The following is a 20,369-nucleotide window of genomic DNA, read 5'->3' as shown; positions in this document are numbered from 1 at the left end:
CTTCACCTAGTCTCGGTTAATATTTTGTATTTCAACTACTTTCAATTATCCCCATTCTATGATTGCAAAGCACTGTGGAATCTGTTGGCGCTATATAAATGATTATTTCCTTACTGTACAGTCATGTGAAGAATAATGCTCTACTCGTTTAAACTATGTTTAAACAGGCATTTCCAAGTATTCTAAGTGTTCTCTAGGCCTGAGATACAGGCTTCCTGGAACCTCTTAAACAACGAGGATTGCAGAATAAAAATAGACTGGACATCAGCGTGCACGGTCAGACCGAGCGTGGCGAGGCGGTATCGTGATGAATAAAAATAGGGTTTTGATCATGGGAAGATTCATTTTGTGGTTTGTAAATCAAAGTTAAAACCAAGCTTTGAATATAAAGTGCAATGAATATAGTGGAATTGAAGATCTGATAAGGAAAATCGTGCTTCGATAGGACAAGCCAGTATACAAGTATATGGCGATTTAACTTTACAACTAAAATGTAAAGCAATATATAACATGTATACAGTTCTTCCACTCCTGAAAAATATCCCAAGAAGGAAGCCACTCTTCCAAAATATAAAAAGGGGTGAAAACAAAGGAGTCGATACAGGCGACAGGTGGAATCATCAACATACATACTATAATTTCATGAACATATTGGAGCCAGTTTTAGAAAATAAATGGATCTGTAAAGCCCACTTAAGGAAAATAATATTATCTGTGCCAGTCACGGAAATGTAATACACGCAGAGCCTGGGTTATTACAGACAAGTCACAAGGACTAATGGAAGCTAAACATAAACAAGATTAAAAATACATTAAAAACAAATATATAATAATGTTTAAACCAATTTATTTTTGTATTTCATTTAAACATGACTGTTTATTAGGATGTTCGTTAATTTAACCCCAACACCCACTGTATTCTTTAGCAGTCTAATAAAACAACAAGGAAAGGTTTTCATGAATTTTCTTGCATACTGTGTTATCAATGTCTATCAAGAAATAATCACACAAAATAATGATAACCTAACAAAAAAAGTTTGTTAAAACTACAGTAAAATTATCGGAAACAGTTAAAACGTAACCTAATTGCTGCAGAGTCTGAATGCATATTCACCCCAGAATATCTCACCCAATTCATCTTATTGCTACTGCAGTCTATATTTTCAGAAAAAAAAAAAAGTGAAAAAGCCCTTTCAAAACCTCATCAAAAACAACCTTCAAAGCAGTTAGTTAAAAAAAAAACCAAAAAAAAAAAAAACCAACCAAACAAAACAAAAACTCCTGTACATTACTACCTACACTACCTGCTCTACTGGATTGGTAACGGAACTAGTTAGGATGACAACCTCAGAAGCAGCAGCCGACTTAGGAAAAAACTTTGGCATAATGAAACCTAGTTCACCCTAAAATATCTTGCCAAATCTCTGCAATTCACAGTTTAGTGAATATACCCTGAAATGTTTGTTAACAATAAAATGTAGGGAATGATAGGGTCACACGCAAGGCATGTTACCCAGCCGTTTTATTAGGAGAGAGCAGAAGTAAACTCAGGTGAAATCTGTGGTTTATTGCTGCCTGACCCAGTCGAATATTTATGATATAAGTGAAACGTTACTGAAGAATATCCCATTTAAAACATGCCTGCCTAAAAATAACTGCTTGAAACACAGCGTGAAAGACCAGGAGTGACTGACCCAACTGTATAAACTTTAACATGAAATTATCCGAATGTTCAGCAAGAGTCACACAGCCAGCTCTACACTCAGGATAATAAGACAAAATATAGGTCATACGTGCTGAAAAAAGGTCATAGAATAGCCATCAAATTATCAAACTGCCTTATATCTTTTTTCTGTGATGTCATATCTGCCCTTCCATTACAGACACGGGATTAAATATATAAAACTTGCACAGAAAACAGGAGCAATCACAAGTGGAATCTGCAACGATGTTCCTCTTGTTTCCCCGGTGATTGGTCTACTCTACTTGAAGAATTTTGTTTTGCTCAATATTTTATTGACAGCACTTTTGTAAATTACCCCACAGAAGTTTACATACGGCAAGTATATAAAAATAAATTAATAGCAGCCAGCAGTGAAAGTATTAAGAGCCAAGAGATTATTGGTCCCTGTGATATCAGACCTGTTTTAGGAAGAGACTTAGTAGACATAATGCAAAAAAAGTGTATTTCAAGGGCAAAGTGTATATTCCTATATAAATGAAGCTGCATTTTCTTAGCAAACTGTGCAAGCTCTGCCGATCACTGGTCCTTATTTCAGCAAAGCCCCTAGGGACAGGAAAATGATACCACTCAACGATGGATGACATGCCAAGAATGTATCTGCTCACGAAAAAGCAGCCAGAGTAATAAAATCCCAAACAGTCTCTGTGTTGGGGTTTCCATATCAGAGGGAGAGAAGATGCAGCGCAGGAGAGAAGGGGCATTCTGCCAGCGGGTAGACTCAGATCTCCTGTCCGGAGCTGACATTACACTGACTTACTGGCTTAGTCAGAGTGAGAAATTCCCAGTGGTATCCATAAGGCATATTACATTCGGCAAAGAGAGGAGATTTACCAGGCTCCGCGCCAACTATTTGGGCACGATAATGTAGGATTTTCTCACTGGGAGTAAATTGCACATTTATTGCACCGGCTACAATTTCTTGCAATCTGATGGGGCTGTGGAAAGATTGTAACAATATGCAAACTCCCAGCTCGTCAAGGTATAGCGGACAAGATTGCAGAATGCAATCTTACCTCTAAACAGCAACTGCACTGGCAGGCCAACCAAGTGAATTAGCACTACTGCATTACCAGGGCTGGACCTCCAGTCGAAACTTCTTTTTGTTCTATCCCCCACCCTTTTAGAAGGCCTTAATCTATCTACAGAAGGGGGACACACAAAAAAAAAAAAAACAATTTTCAATAATTACTACATTTAAGAAGCTGCAGAAACTCACTCCATGTACTTTATTACAAAAGTATTATTAGTTTTTAATTACTTATGTATAGCCCACAGCCTTTATTATTGGCCATTTAGTTCTGTACTCACCTCCCATTCGCAGGGCGCCACTAACCCTCATTGTTTACTCTTGTGCAATTGCGAGAGCCAACACGGACTTTAATAGTGTCCAGAAGACATACCCTGATTGCTGCCATCTTAGAATCTTTAAAATGGTGGTGCTGAGAAAGAGGCCCTGACCGTATCAGAAAACAAGTTGAACAGGTAATTAAAAAGTTTCTCTTTTTTTTTTCCCAGGTGAAGAGAAATACAGGTTTCTTTACCAAACATAAGAGTGTTAAAAGAAGCAGGGCCCCAGTGACTGTAACCCCACACTCAGAATGGTTAGGGAATATGTAGAGTAAGATGTGGTGGCATTTAGCATGCAGTAGAATGAATGCAATCTTACCGTTTTCCTACTTGGATTGTGGGAACTGTAGTTCGTCCAATGTTAGAACATAATACAAGGGACATAACGCATGATTGGAAAACCTTGGTTATGCCTCGCTAGACTACAGACGGGTATGTAATACAGAAGAGTAACAGAATCTTTGATCATGAACATGTTAATGCCCCCTAAACTATACTCCCACCCACTTTCAAAGGATTTTAACTAATCCCAATCTTTACGGAAACAGAAACCTTAAGCCAAGAAGTTCTGGGACAAATTGAGACAATGCGAGCACTCATTTCAGAATCACTATTTCTGAGATATTTAAATAATTCGTGCTAGAATGAGTGGGGGAAAAAATTACTTTATTTTGTGCTATTTAAAATGACTAAAGCTCCATTATACTCTCGAAAAATACATAAATGATGATCTGAAGAAGAGAGAGAGAAAGAGAGAGAGGAGAGAGAGAGAAAAAAAAAAAACAGCATTTGTCCCCGTTTTCTTTTCTTAAAACAGCCTTTTTATCCCCTTAAGGACCAAACTTCTGGAATAAAAGGGAATCATGACATGTCACATATGTCATGTGTCCTTAAGGGGTTAAAGGGACACTCCGCGCACCATAACAACTTCATCTAAATGAAATTATTATGGTGACAGAACGCCCCAGGGCACACTCTTACCTCAATGGGGTCAAACCATTCTCGCTCAAATGATTTAACCAAGTCTGCCTCCATCTCTGATCTGCAGGTGCAGGCGGGATCCAGCTCCAAAATCCCCATTACAGGAAGTGTGGAGCGACTCTGGGCGGGACTGCTGTGGATTGGATTAGAGCGGTCAGCTGACGCTCTAAGCCAATAAGTAGCTTTCAATTGAACCAAAAACAAAACAAAACTGTATGTGGAGGGACTTTTTCATTACTTTAATGCTGAGGAATATGTCAGCAAGTACAGCACATTATAGGCACAGTGATCTACAGAACTCTATACCAACAAATGATTGAAATGGCGGGGAGGTAATAGTTTTAAATAGGCTAAAATATTCCCTAGCAGTAAGTGTGTGATTAAACACAAAAAACACATCAAGCCTGCAAAGCATCATGGGAGTTCGTGTGCTACAATAGGCTAGGTTTATCTTTTGGCCAGTCCTGCTATAAAATGTCTGTATAAATGTTCTTTTAGGAAAAGAATTATAGCCAAATATCATACCATAACTTAGAGAGGTGAGATTCAGGTTAAGCAATTACAATATTAAAATGGCAAATTAAACCTAGATCTGTCAACTGAAGCATTGTATACCTAAACACAACAAATCACTTCCCTGACATCCCCTTCAAAACGTTCCTTATTTATTTATTTAAAGAGGGGAGCTCACATAGCTGCGTAATAGCTGGATAAGTGTTCGAGTAAATCGCTTCACCAGATGAGTTGAAATCTCCAGCTGGGCTGCGCCAGGTTCCAAATGACATCACAGCGGGGCAGAGGGCCAAAATCTGTCATAAACCCATTCCAGGCAGCTCCACCAAAGTAAGGCTTGGGAATACTGTTTAACTGCACAACTACATGGGGCCCGGCATGTGGGTTGTGTGTGGACCATTAACTCCGGGGCAAACCGTCTACAGTGCAAGAACATTTAAGCAGGACACTTCACCTCCTGCTTTTTAACTTGCATACGTTTGTTAGATAGTTTTGTACATCATTTGTGCTGAGCTACAGGGAATGTTGGCTCTCTAAAAACAAATCGTTGTCAATGTTTTGGCATATAAGGGTTAAAATGTATTTGCTTTGGGGATTTCAGTTGGAGTTCCACAATGGGATTAGTCTATCTGACCCGGCATGGATTTGTTATCTTAGAAAGCATACAGAACTCGAAATGATTTTGGAAACAGTAAGATTCCAGCACAGGAATGTTGGAAAACTGAATATTCTAGTTCTTGTGTAACAAGAAAGGATAAGGTTTGAAAATATAAAACATATCTGTTTGTCAAATATCTAACAAATACAGGCTGGCAACACATTAGCCTATTATTCAATTTGTAGTGTACATTAGAGAATGCTCCCGCCAGACAACTGACCATACAAAAGAAATAAATAAAATATATACACTGTTAACACAGGAGAAAAGGGGCAAGCTTCCATTATAACTGGTAATTAAACAACATACAGCGCTATAATTACACTCCCACTACACAAACTGACTCACTGACATTGAGTGGGGAGTGTGTGGATAAGCAGTTTAGATTAGCTGGGCATGTGAAGAACTACGGTCACTTGTGAAAAATGACCCGATCTGACGGTACCTTAGACACGCTCAGTCAGCTCCTAGAGGTCTTTTCTGAAAAGACCCAGTAGCGTGTCTCTAATACTTTTGAACTGTACATAGGGCTCAGTCTCATGCTGAATCACAACTTAAATAGTCTAGAGGTGGTAGGGAATGTGTATATTCTTTTGATACATTTTGGAAATGTCCTTATTGAAACTCAAACTACATTTATGCCACTTTATGACTTTCTGTTGGGTGACCATGAAGAGTGAATGGGCTTACTTATTTGTTGGTCCATTTAAAATGATATAGCCCCTGCATGGGAAAACTCCAACATTTTTTAAAAAAAATTTTATGCTCACATAAGAAATTTAAAGGAACACTATAGTCACTTAAATTACTTTAGCTAAATAAAGCAGTTTTAGTGTTTAGATCAGGGATAGGCAACCTTCGGCTCTGCAGATGTTTTGGACTACACCTCCCATGATGCTTTGCCAGCATTGTGTGTAAGAGCATTATGGGGGATGTAGACCACAACATCTGGAGAGCCGAAGGTTGCCTATCCCTGGTTTAGATCATTCCCCTGCAATTTCACAGCTCAATTCACTGTCATTTAGGAGTTAAATCACTTTGTTTCTGTTTATGCAGCCCTAGCCACACCTCCCCTGGCTCTGATTGACAGAGCCTGAATGAAAAAAAATACTGGTTTCACTTTCAAACAGATGTAATTTACCTAAAATAATTGTATCTCAATCTCTAAATTGAACTTTAATCACATACAGGAGGCTCTTGCAGGGTCTAGCAAGCTATTAACATAGCAGGGGATAAGAAAATCTTAGATAAACAGAACTTGCAATAAAGAAAGCCTAAATAGGGCTCTCTTTACAGGAAGTGTTTATGGAAGACTGTGCAAGTCACATGCAGGGAGGTGTGACTAGGGTTCATAAACAAAGGGATTTAACTCCTAAATGGCAGAGGATTGAGCAGTGAGGCTGCAGAGGCATGTTCTATACACCAAAACTGCTTCATTAAGCTAAAGTTGTTCAGGTGACTATAGTGTCCCTTTAACCCTGAATGCCAGCATGAAGGATAAAAACTTTTAAGGAAAGTAATATATTTATCGAGCTCAAATGCCAGCACCGTCTGGGTACTGATATTGTGTAATCCAATATTATTACAGTGTTTGCCAATAATGTGCCCCTTAATAACAGCACTGTGTAACAACTTAAATTAGATTTTCTGTGCAGACATCTGTAATAATTTCATATTTTACTATATTTACAAGACTAAGCATTTTCCCCGTGTACTAAACAAGGCTACGGGTGTGCCAACACACTGCATTGGTTTTATTACTTAAAGGGTTATCATTTTTGATAACGGGTCAGGAGGTTGGGCTTCCAGAGAAAGAACAACAGAGTTACATTCCATGGGTGGATTCTGGCATCCCCGCCATCTTAAAACGTCACCAGTTACCACTAGTCAATAGCATACAATTTGACAAAAGATTATCTTAGATTGTAGGCTCACGGGTTTTAGGAATTGGTCGTCCTTAGACCAGAGCAGCTTAATTTCACTAAGGAGGGAGTTTAACCTGTATACAATTCACAAATGAATTGGTTTTCTTGTTACAGACACATGATAGAAATATTGACTATGCGTTTAAACGTATTTATTTAACAGTTATGTAATGGGGGCTTTTTCTGCAGCCCCATTTTGTTCTGGTCTGGAAATTAGCCTAAACAATATTCAAAAGCTTTGAAAAGTCTGAATGTTTTCTGAAAACATCGCCGTGGCTTCCCTCCCCACCCCCAAATGGAGTCTTTTATCAACAACCGCACCTCACTCTCTGTCCCCCATCCAAAATAAAATCTGTTTTCTGGACAAAAGCCAGAGCTATGCTTGGAGGATATTTATGAAAATGTCTCTGGGTTACAAAGCCAACAGATGTTACTAGTTAATACAATAGATCAGGAAGTAGATAAGATCCATGTTTAACCCTTTCCCATCACAGACTTGAATGATGTCACACTGCCATGACTGCTTATTTGGGCATCGAACCAGAATGCATATTTTCATAAATAAAAAGAGTTCAATCTGTATGTGAACAATGGACAGTTTTACAGCTACAGGAATCTGCATCAAACAAAAAACATTTTTGGGGGGGAAACTGAAATGAAAATTGTTGAGAAGTAACAATAATTGTTTTTAGGAAATCTTAGGCTAAAACTGAGAAACTCCTGCTCAGCATCCATCATTAGTGTTGCCCAACATTTGTAATTCTCTTGTCAATTCTTTGCAATTGCCCAATTAGTGAATAAGCCACATAAGTAAAATGTATTCTAACAACCTAGAGAAGTGAAGCATTTCACATGGCAGTTCAAGACCGTTTTCTTTGAACACAATAACGAAAGTAATGTCAGTTGTGATCATTCCCACAGCCCTTTAATAAACCACTGGGCGGTGTTGCTTTATGTGCACTGACTGATAACAGGTCACTAAAAATCAGCCCGAGAGGTGACGTCTGATCATGTAATGGAATTGCTTGTGTGTACAAAGTAGCTGTCACATACCAAGGCTGAGCATCTATGTAAAAACAGATGGACCAATGAAGAGGTAAATCATTTAAAATGCATCACTCCTCCCCATAAAAAAAAAAAGAAAAAAAAAAAAAAGAAGTAAAGACAGGTGAGGAAGACGACAGGTTTATAGGAACTTACTGTTAACCGTGATAGTAATTGTAAAGAACTTTAAATAGCGCCAGGGGCGGACTGACCGGTCGGGCACTTCGGACATGGTCCGAGGGCCCGGCCGGGAGGGGGGCCCGCCATCAGGGGGCCCGGCCGCCCCTTTAAATGCTGCAGCCGCCTGAGCGCTCTCTTAAGAGCGCTCAGGCGGCTGCAGCTTCTCACCTCCCCTCCCCGTAGCGTGGCCGAGCTGCTCTGCGTCCGCGGTGCCGGCCGGAGTGATAGGAAAGTGCACACACACTGAGTGTGCACCTTCCCGTCAGTCCGGCCGGGTACAGGAAACAGAAACTCCTGTTCCGCGCGGAACAGGAGTTTCTGTTTCCTGTACCCGGCCGGACTGACAGGAAGGTGCACACTCAGTGTGTGTGCACCTTCCTATCACTCCGGCCGGCACCGCGGACGCAGAGCAGCTCGGCCACGCTACGGGGAGGGGGTAAAAAGAGAGAGGGAGGGGGGGAGTTAAAAGAGAGGGGGGGGTGTTAAAAGAGAGAGGGGGGGTTAAAAGAGAGAGGGGGGTTAAAAGAGAGAGGGAGGGGGGGGTTAAAAGAGAGAGGGAGGGGGGTTAAAAGAGAGAGGGAGGGCGGGTTAAAAGGGGGGGGGTTAAAAGAGAGAGGGGGTTGTTAAAAGAGATGGGTTAAAAGAGAGAGGGAGGGGGGGTTAAAAGAGGGAGGGGGGTAAAAAGAGAGAGGGGAGTAGGGGGTAAAAAGAGAGAGGGAGGGGGGTAAGAAGAGGGAGGGGGGGTAAGAAGAGAGAGGGAGGGGGTAAGAAGAGAGAGGGAGGGGGTAAGAAGAGAGAGGGAGGGGGTAAGAGGAGGGAGGGGGGTAAGAAGAGAGAGAGGGGGTAAGAAGGGAGGGGGGGGGTAAGAAGAGGGGGAGGGGGGAGTAAAAGAGGAAGGGGGGAGTAAGAAGAGGCGGAGGGGAGAGTAAGAAGAGGGGGGAGGGGGGTAAGAAGAGGGGAGAGTAAGAAGAGAGGGGGGAGTAAAGGGGGTAAGAAGAGGGGAGGGGGGAGTAAAAAGAGGAAGGGAGAGTAAGAAGAGGGGGGGTTAAGAAGAGCGGGGAGGGGGTAAGAAGAGGGGGGAGGGGGTAAGAAGAGGTGGGAGTAAGAAGAGGGGGAGTAAGAAGGGGGAGTAAGGAGAGGGGGAGGGGGAGTAAGAAGAGGGGGAGAGTAAGAAGGGGGTAAGAAGAGAGTGGGAGTAAGAAGGGGGTAAGAAGAGGGGGAGGGGGGAGTAAGAGGAGGGCAATTGCCCCCTCCCCTGTCCGCAGGCACCGTGCGGGCAGCCGGCAGGGGAGGGAGGAAGAGAGGACCCAGGAGCTCAGCCTGCAGCTCCTCTGGGTCCTTCTTGCGCGAGCACAGATCGTTGCCGCGGTTACCACGGCAACGTTACGGCTCTTGCGAGAGTAAACTCTAGCCCTGGAGCTACGGGCTAGAGTTCACTCTCAACACTGACCACCAGGGATTCCTGGTGGTCGCAGTGGTGAGAGTGAACTTTAGCCCCATAAACACTCTGCCCCCACACACCATACACATTCACACACTGCCCCCCATACACACACACTGCCCCCACACACACCATACACATTTACACACATTGCCTCACACACACACACACACATACACTGCCCACCCATACACACACAGCCCCCCATACTAACATTGCCACACACATACACAGCCCCCTCGTACACACATTACCCCACACACCCTACACATTCACACACTACACCCCCTCACACACACTGCACCCCTTACACATTGCACCACTGCTCCTATACCCTACTACAGCCTCATATCCCAGCAGACCCCAGGTAAGTTGTCAAACTGTTCTTAAACGGTTTGACTACTTACTCTGGGAGGGGGGCCCGGCCCTCCTGGCACCATAACGACTACACAGAGTAGTAGTGGTTATTGTGCATGGATTATTTTTTTGAATAATCTACGAGTGCCCCAGTAGCCAGCAAGCCAGCCAACCCACAGGCCAGCCAGCCTACAGGCCACCAGTTAGGCTTAAAGCCAGCAAACCCACAGCCTGCCAACCGCAGCCAGCAAGCCACAGCCTGCCAGCCATCAAGCCACAGCCTGCCAGCCGCAGCCAGCAAGCCCACAGCCTGCCGGCAGTAGCCAGCAAGCCCACAGCCTGCCAGCAAGCCCACAGCCTGCCAGCCGCAGGCAGTAAGCCCACAGCCTTCCAGCAAGCCCACAGCCTGCCGGCAGTAGCCAGCAAGCCCACAGCCTGCCAGCAAGCCCACAGCCTGCCAGCAAGCCCACAGCCTGCCAGCCGCAGCCAGTAAGCCCACAGCCTTCCAGCAAGCCCACAGACTGCCAGCCAGCAACAGTAATTAAGGTAAGAGGAGCCAACTTGGCCTAGGTATCAGCTATGTTGTGTTGCTATATTGTGAATAGGAACCAGAGTGTTGGAGAGACCCCCCTCCAGGCCCCATTAGACTCCATTGTAGTCTCTAATGGGACCTGGAGGAAATTCTTTCTAACACACTCTCTAAAGGACACTGAGATAGCCTCTGCTAGAATGCTCCCCCCCCTCCATGGCCCATTAGCCCTCAATTGTAGTCTCTACTGGGGCCTGGAGGCGACTGTTTCCAGCAGGGACACTGAGATGGCCTCTGTTAGAAAGACCCCCTTCCAAGCCTATTAGACTCCATTGTAGTCTCTAATAGGGCCTGGAGGGGATTCTTTCTAACACACTCTCTAAAGGACACTGAGATAGCCTCTGCTAGAAAGACCCCCCTCCATGGCCCATTAGCCCTCAATTGTAGTCTCTACTGGGGCCTTGAATGGATTATTGCACTTTTGTTCCTTGTGTCTAAAGATTGTGTAGGGTGTGGCTGGAGGCGGTGCATGGAGGCGGGACATGGGTGGCGCTTGCTGCGGAGTATGGGTGGGGCCTGTAAGGGGGCCCTTGATTTATTTTGCCCGGGGGCCCTGAGGGTTCTCAGTCCGCCCCTGAATAGCGCCAACATATTCCACAGCGCTGTGCAATAGGTAAACAAGACAAACATTAAATTTTAACAAAACATTTATAACATACAGATCCCACTGTACAGCACGTATTTTTGTTATTTATAAAGCGCCAACCAATTCCAGTGTGTGTAGACTGTAGAGGACTCTGCCCAGTGAGCTTACAATTTAAAGGGAAATGCTTTGGACATGTCTCTAGTACTCAAATGATTAAGCTAAGGTATTGACAGTCAGACACTATAAAGGGGGCCCTTAATCAAAGCTGTTATAGGATTATTTGAATTGCTATGTGTCCTACCAGCTGGGTTCTTAATACAGATTAGAGATGGTCAGCTTTGGGGGACAAGCATTCTTTTGGCTATTTTCACAGGAGGCTCAAGACATATATCCACAAAGTAATAACACTTCCCCCCTTGATATATCACCATGCACATTATAAGCCACTCTAAGCAGTAGAGCCCATGTAAAGGCGAATTAAAGAAAATTAAGGTTGCTCTAACAAAGGTAGTTCTGGCATGTTTCAGGTTTGTCACATACATCCAGCACTTGTGGAGAAGTTTGGAAATTCCTGAGATGAGCACTTTAACCCCTTAAGGACCAAACGTCTGGAATAAAAGGGAATCATGACATGTCACATGTCATGTGTCCTTAAGGGGTTAAGGATAAATATATAACTAGACACCTACGCATTGCCACAAATGGGTCACTAACCTGAAACCTAGGAGGTATCCGCTGTGGGTTCCCATAACTTTACGCTACCATGAATCCTTCTAAACTGAGAGTGTGCAGTCTGAGCCCCTCCACCCCACTATTCCTAATCTCCAGCCCTAGATTCCACAGGGAACCTATCAGTTGTATAAGGAACCAGCCCCAGGTCATAGGTTTGGAGGAAGATGGGGGAAGGGAGGAGGACCTGGGAGGGAGGAAAGTTTTTTTCCACTTACTGCTAATCACAGGCTTTTGGGGCACTACATCAATTGATGTTTTTGTTAACTCTTTGCAAACCACAACAGTACCAAGCAGACAAGACACAGAAGAAATAAGAACTGCAGCAGTTTAGGAAATATTTGCTTGACAATAAAAAATAATTATCCCTTAGGAACCAATGATTTTCTAGGCACGTGCTCATATAAAAAAATAAAAGTGTTTACCTAACCTTGCCTTTACCGGTTTAATAAAACTCAATGCAAAAATAACTGCAACGTAAGGGCTAGGCAAAACGATTTCTCTCCAACAAGGAAATTTTGTTTCCGTTTTGTTTACTCGTAAAAGGGACAACATTTTCCATATAAAAGACAAAACAATTTAAATTTAACCCTCTCTAGACTTGCATGAGAATCTTTTTGCAAAGTCTAAAGAGAAAAACCAAGATTGTGTTATCACCTTAATGTAAAACAGGAGATTTAGAAAAAATATGTCGTGTTTAGAGAAGTAGAAATTCTACAAGTGGAGAAATCGCCATGGAAACCGATGGAATTAGCATAAACATTCCACTGCTCACTATTTACAACCCTGTTCTATTTTTCTGAGCACAACACTATTATACTGTCAGAGGGTTCATGTTACGATTGTTGATATCCTGGGGCGAAGGGGGGGTATGTATTAAAAACACTCCGTCTGATCTATTTCATCTTATTTCTGCCTCTGTATCTGCATGATCTCTACAAAAATGCATTGTACACAAAAACAAGAAACAAAACTCAATGGTGACCTGGTTCTACAGTACAGAGAATGCTCAATACAGGACCGAACACAACTGTAAAGGAATAAGCCAATATAAAAAGGCACACGAGTCTATCTTCATATAGCAGGGACCAGACTTTTATACAAATATTTGATCACTTTCCTATTTTGCAGTCGCTATTGCAAAGCTAAATTTTTATTATAACTTTATACTTGCATGCAGATACGATCTGGTAGATGTTAATAACCTCTCTCATGAAAACACTTAGATACATTTTTCACAATGTATCCCCCCCCCCCCCCCCCCCCAATTTATACCAATTGTATTTTGATCAATTCTGGGCTTTACTAAATGCGATAAACTCCTGCTTTTATGCAAGATAACCCCTGTTTAAAGTGACTGGCTGAAAGATCTCAGCCATATCCTGCCCTGGTCTGTACAAATAGGATGGAATGTTAATGCATACTTTTTTTTTTTTTAAATCATCTTTTGTGCTTTGCTGTTGAGACAACCATAACACAAATATGCAGCATATGGCTGAAACAGATCTGGAAGGAACATAAAACATATAGATAGTGAAGTACAGTTAACACAATCAATTATGCGCTATACATAGGTGCACTCACGAGATTGTGTAGAATGTATCGTTCTGAGGGTGCCTCCCCCGATGTGGTGGGGGGCTAGTGATCCCTTTCTTTGTTATGAAGTAGCCAGTTGTATAAAGGACTTCAAACGGGCGAAGGTAGAAAAATGATTATTTTATTGATAAAAAAGGTGAACAATCACCATCAATATAAAATAGAATATGAAGGAAAAACAGTATGGTCCTATGCGTTTCATTCTGCGAGGAACTTCATCAGGGACCGCAATAATCGATAAAATCAGTGTACAAATTCACATGTTAAACAACATATCCTCCATTTTATCGATTATTGCGGTCCCTGATACACAATCACGTGAGTGCACCTATGTATAGCGCATAATTGATTGTGTTAACTGTACTTCACTATTTATATTTTTTATGTTCCTTCCAGATCTGTTTCAGCCATATCCCGCATATTTGTGTTCTGGTTGTCTATACATTCTAAAGGTCGTCTTCTGTGGGTAGCGATCTTGGGAGGCTGTACTGTAATTTTTAAGTTAAGTATTCTTATACTTGATATTCACCATCGTAGTGTCTATATTGTGTTGTTGTGCTTTGCTGTTGGTCTCAGAGTTATAGATTGTCTTGAAATTCTTATGGCACATGGATAGGGCAAGCCGATTGCTAGCAGTACCGATCATTGCAGCTTCATAATAAGCATTAAAGCCCTCAATATTAGCTACCTAGAAACATAGTGGTTAAGTCTGAAGTGTTCCTCCACCTGTTACCTATAATTACTGTGCTCAGACAGAACACAGCGTGATCCAGAGCGGATGGAAATTACGCCACGCTGCTAAAGCCCTGCTCGGTATATAAGTGTGGGTTTGTAGGTTTGATTGACAGTAATTATGGGTTTTCAGGATTTTTAAGACTGGTGGCTCCCAGTTATGCTGTCAGCCTCTGACTTACCAGAGCAGACATTGGATTACAGCTCATTTCTTTGCTATATAAAACATTACATTTCCTCACACATACCCCAGACAATACATCATACTGGACCACAGAGGGTTAAACATTAGGAGGAAAAAGCTGTGTTGTCACATTATATAACTGGTGTACCAGACTGTAGTAGTTGAGCCCATTGTGGACACCACTGGGGTAAGTTAAGGGGGCAACAATCCAGACAGACAAGGGAACGAGTTAATGAAAACAATCTGGAAATTAACTCTTTGTTCACAGGCAGGCTCCTCTACAGCTCTGCTCTCAGCTCAGAAGCAGCCTCTGAGCAGAGAGCAGGTTAGCCTCTGGTTTCTCTTTTAAAGGTGAGGTAAAGTATTTTTTATGGGGTGTCTAGGACAGAGATCAGGTCAGCTTGCTCACATGTAATAATCACAGTGAAGGCTCCCACGGAAACTGAACCATGGGGCACACTAAGGAAGCTGGTAGACATTCTCAAATTCAGCAAATTGGGCAGCGCTTGGTACTATTTAGACAATGGACAGTAATCAACATTTGATTTTGTTTCATGGATCAGTTAACAAGAACAAAAGCAAAAGCATACGATAAAAGAGTTACTACAGCACTACTGCTACTTTAGAAAAGGGGGGAGGGGGGGTGGATTTAATAGCAGCACCATCCAGGTCATGTTAAAATCCATATAGCATCATTTGGCCATGAACATAAGTCAGGATGTCTGGTACAGCCTTACGTGTTTCATGCAGTTATACTGCACATATACTGTAACATAGCTCACAACATTTCAAGTGGACAAAGGAAAGGAACACTTTAGTGTCAGGAATACAAACCTGTATTTCTGACATTATAAAGCCTGTGTGGCTATTTATGTCTACCAATCCTCCATTCGATCGCTGTGAAAAGGCGAATTTAGTCACCTGGAATTTAGTCACCTGGAATTTAGTCACCCCGTCTGGTCCAGTCTCCATGGCGGAGATTCCATAGGAAAACACTGGGAGAATATTGAGCATGCACAGCAAATGCCACACTGCACCAATCATCATCTCCTCAGAGATACATTGAATCAAAGCAACGTTACGGGGAACTTTCAGAGTGTGACTACCACTAAAGGGGTTACTAGGCACCAATGTAAACATTGCCTTTTCTCTGAAAAGGCAACATTTAAATTGAAACGCTTGCATGGACAGGCTATAGACACTAGAACCACAACATTAAGGTGTAGTTGTTCTGGAGACTATAATGTTCCTTTATTTATTTATTTATAAAATATTTATTTATAAAATATTTTACCAGGAAAGATACATTGAGATCTCTCTCGTTTTCAAGTATGTCCTGGGTCCACAAATCATTGCATTGTTACAGTTAGTGTACAATAAAATACAAAAACAATATTAATATACAATATATATAAAATTTAACATAGAACAGGTAGGAAATATATAATCAACCATGACAGGTGCATTCTGTTTTGAGGTATGTAGAGAGGTATCTCTTAAAGGACTTTAAGCTTAGGGAAGATTTTAATTTGTGCGGGAGGTCGTTCCTGAAATGCGTTGCTCTGTAGGGGAAGGTGGATCGGGCTGCTTTCTTTTTGTATTGAGAAAGACTAAGTAAAGTGTTGGTACTGGATCGGAGGTTATAGGAAGTGGGAACAGCCGGGGAAAGCATTGCGTTCAGGTAGGGTGGGAGTTTCCCAGAAAAGCTCTTAAACACAAGGCTGGAAAGATGAAGGGTGCGTCTGGATTCCAGCGACACTAGTTTAGTTCTTTTTGCATGTCACAATGGTGGGTCCTGTAATTACATTGTAGCACAAATCGGCAGAACGAGTTATACAATGTATTGAGTTTATTAATGTGGGATTGCAATGCAGATGCATGTACTACATCCCCATAATCAATTATTGACATCAGCATTTGCTGTACAATCTTTTCCTTTACTGAAGGGCTTAGGCAGGATTTGTTTCTGTACAGGGCACCTAGTTTTGGATAAAGTTTAGATGCAAGCTTTTCTATGTGCAAGCCAAAAGATAGATTGGGGTCTAACATCATACCCAAGTATTTGAAAGAGTGGACTGCGGTCAGTGTGCCATTTGAAATTGTTTTGATGGACAGTTTTGTCAGTGTTCAGGAACAGTTTGTTTTTTGCGATCCACTTTTCTACCTCTGTAAACTGGTCTTGGAGCACAGCCTCAAGCTGCGGTAGATCGGAATTGCTCGCATAGATTAAATTACTTTAATTGTAGGGGTGGAGGCGTCGCCAGGGGCAGTGCTGTTCTGTGAATTTGTAGATGACTTACTATTAATTTATACACTTAAAACATAATTTGGAAAAAGAACAATGTATCTTATTTACATAAAGTGAGTTCTAAACACATTTCTTGTATCTACCATGGTGTATTTATTACAAACTTTAATTCTTGACACTAAAGTGTTGCCCTACCTGTTTAGGATAGTTGAGGGTTTGAAAGGAGAGTTTTACTTTACTTTCCTTCCCCCACTGCACTAGTCTCACCATGGCAGCTGCGCCCCCATGGGGGAGATCATCAACAATGATCCAATGCTTACCCCAAATGCTTCCTAGGAACATTACTGTGAGTAGCATTGCTCTGATACACACTCAGAAAAAGGACATTGGGATAGAAAAGAGGAACTGAAGTTTGAGTCCAAAATATGGACTATCCCTCATATATAGGGACCCTTGGGAGGTACGATGTAGCAAATTCTAATGGGATCCAGGCTGCAAGATAAGACCAAGGAGTTTATGGTCCTTTTCATGCATGTATTGCAAATATTGTACACAAAACATCCTGCTTTGATCTCAAATCTATTCTTCCTCCACAAGAATCATGCTTCTATCTATCTATCAACAGGATTCCTGTACTGGGTGGTGATGAGCGAGGGATGGTTATTTTTAAAACGCCTCTGTCACGGTGATGTTGATTTTGAGTTTCATAAAGATAGAATCTTTATAAAAAATACTCCTGCTGACTGGGTTGGAATTCCATTGAAATTCCAATTCCAAAGAGTTGGGAATTGTTTACATTTTTCCTGATTGATAAATAAGACCTCCTTATGTCTTAGTGCAATAAGTTGGTTTTGCTTAGCTCACAGCATCTGTTAGTTTATTTTGCAAAAATACTCCAAGAAGGTGACTTTCCCCGCTTGGTGTGTGGTGGCCCAGAGTCACAGTGTGGTTACTTTATCCTATATTTTGACATTCAGATTTCAATTAACTACAATTTAGAGTTTGTTGAATACACAGTGTCACATTTATAGAAACGGTATTGGAAACGAACAGCATAAATGTGATTTTCGTTCGCTCAAGAGCTGAACACGTACCAGATAACTTTATTCTGGGAAATAGAAAGTTGGTAAATGGCTTTCATCGTAATTATAGCTGGGTTGTGGCTGACATAGGCTGGTCAGCAGAGACCTGCTAGTTCCCTAAACATTTGTACAGATCATACAGTATGATAAGGTGAAAGGGAACTGCTATGGTATACATGCTTTTTTTGGCTCAAGTCCATGGAAATTTGCATACAATTCTAGGCTACAAAAGAATGAACAATCTATGTGGCTGAGCTCCAGCAGGGTGGTTTTTGAGAAAAAGATGAGATGAAAAACAGAACCATCCCTTAGTTGAAACTCCCTTGCCCAGCATTCCTTTGAGTGAATGGAAAGCTGTTCATTTATATGCACTTTCAATAGTAATGGTCATCCATATTTTGCGTGGATCTTTTTTTGTCAGTACTATGGCTCCTGTATGTATTTCATAAATCTCTGATGGGCAGGATGGAGCTTACAGGATACTACTGCCCAGCAACTGAAATCACAGAGGAATTGGTTGAGAGGCACTGGTTAAATCCTAATTAAAAAGGACATCATTGCAGGAGAGGCAGGGTCTAGAGATTTGCTGTCAACATAATTGTATCTTTTAAAGGAACACTATAGGGTCAGGAACACAAACATGTATTTATGACCCTATAGTGTTAAAAAAAAACAAAAACAAAACATCTAACACCATCAAAATTAGTAAATTCTTACCTTTAACCCCTTAAGGACCAAACTTCTGGAATAAAAGGGAATCATGACGTGTCAGACATGTCATGTGTCCTTAAGGGGTTAATTCAGTCTGCTGCTGGCTCTGCCCCTGATATGCCTGCTTGGCGGCCATCATCAAAAGTAATGATCTGAGCCAATCACAATGCTTTCACATAGGATTGGCGAAGACTGTCAAGGAGGCAGATCAGGATGCAGAACCAGCACTGCCCTGGCCAATCAGCATCTCCTCATAGAGACGGCATATCTGAGGAAAGGTGAGTGTCTCCATGCAGAGGGTGGAGACACTGAATGTCAGTGCTGCACATTATGCATCACTGCCCCATACAGCACCCATAGTAGTGATATGAGGAGTGGCCAGTGGAGGCATATCTGGTATAAAATAAAAAATAAATTTAAATAAAACGTGTTTACTGCAAAAAGCCTGAAGGAAATGATATTACTCACCATAACAAATACAATAAGCTGTAATTGTTCTGGTAACTATAATGTCCCTTTAAGTATTCTTTTTATTAACTATTGAAATTGACCTGGTCTGATTTACAATTCCTTATTTATCTCAGTCAAAAATCTCTGTAAATGCTCTGTGCAATCAGACATCTGCTAAGCATACTTAAAAACCTTCTGTGCCTTGACATGTTTCAATTTAGAAGACCCAGGACAATTTGAAGCATTACGCTATCTTTCACTACATCAAATTCCCGTCAATATCACACTTTACATAAAAGAATAATATTTTGTCCCTCAAGGACAATTTTCAGTTTTCCACAGAACCAACTGATCTGAACTGTGAAGTATATGATGAGAGGATTTAAAGGTCCATTTCAAACGACTATATTTTAGTGTTTATGGGGCAGGGACTCGGAGTGCAATGCCTTAACTTTCATGCAAAGCCCAAAGCCTACCCCTTTATTTTGGAATGTCACTTGATTGAGTTTTAGTTTCCTCATCATGCGTCCAAAATATTTGTGCAGCTAAATGGGTATCAGAGACACAATCACTGGCAAACCATTTGTTGCTGCTGCATTGGCAAAGACTTGCTGTGATTCCTGTGCCAGGTAACTTCAATTTTTAGTTAAAATCCTCGCAATTTGCATCATAACAGTAACCTGCATTGCGCGTATGGTTCTGTGAGTGACATTTTAAGAAATACACATACAAAAAAAAAAAAAAAGTAAATAAAAATTAGGTTTTCATATTTTAATACAGAAAGCAAACACAAAAGGCTTATTAAGTTTAAAAAACATATTACCCAAAGCATATATTTCTATAAAGATGACCACCATGTAGGCTATTCAAAATTACCACACAATGTTTCAATTACTTTAAAAAAACAATACATTTTAGTTACAAAGTCCCCAATTTTAAGAAAATATATTCAATTTACCATTCAAATGTTGACAAAAATTTAAAAGGATGATCTTTGTCCTCAATATACACATAATATTACATTATTGTGCTACGCAGCAAGTCATATCCTGGCTAGATCATGTAGCAATTTATAGAAGACATACAGGCTAGAAAATTGTTCAACAATTTGCAAAACATTTCCCTCTTTGCAAAGCGTTATTTGAACTGTAATTCTGTGTAGTGCCCAGTAATGCAATGTGTTATTGAATTATTGAAACTACCACATGGAGCAAACTGCACTATAAGAGAAGGCAGAATGTTTTTTCTTTTGTGCAAAACAAACTGATTTCC

At 41.3% G+C, this 20,369-nt stretch overlaps 1 protein-coding gene across 4 annotated transcripts in view; it reads right to left on the bottom strand.

The window, feature by feature from the left end:
* ADD3 (adducin 3) overlaps positions 1-20,369 on the bottom strand; it is a 105,544-nt gene that overhangs the window by 50,434 nt on the left and 34,741 nt on the right. The window contains exon 1 of one of the 4 annotated variants that reach the window (XM_063434359.1): positions 12,080-12,167. The exons of the other annotated variants lie outside the window; for them this stretch is intronic. The gene's annotated coding sequence lies outside the window, so the exon portion shown is untranslated. Of the gene's footprint in view, positions 1-12,079; positions 12,168-20,369 lie in introns of those variants that run through there. 4 annotated transcript variants of the gene reach the window in all.

The sequence above is a fragment of the Pelobates fuscus genome, chromosome 10 (genome assembly GCF_036172605.1).
Source record: "Pelobates fuscus isolate aPelFus1 chromosome 10, aPelFus1.pri, whole genome shotgun sequence".
Taxonomy (NCBI): Eukaryota; Metazoa; Chordata; class Amphibia; order Anura; family Pelobatidae; genus Pelobates; species Pelobates fuscus.
Note: the sequence above shows the minus strand (reverse complement) of the source record. Positions and strands in the feature narration are given on the sequence as shown.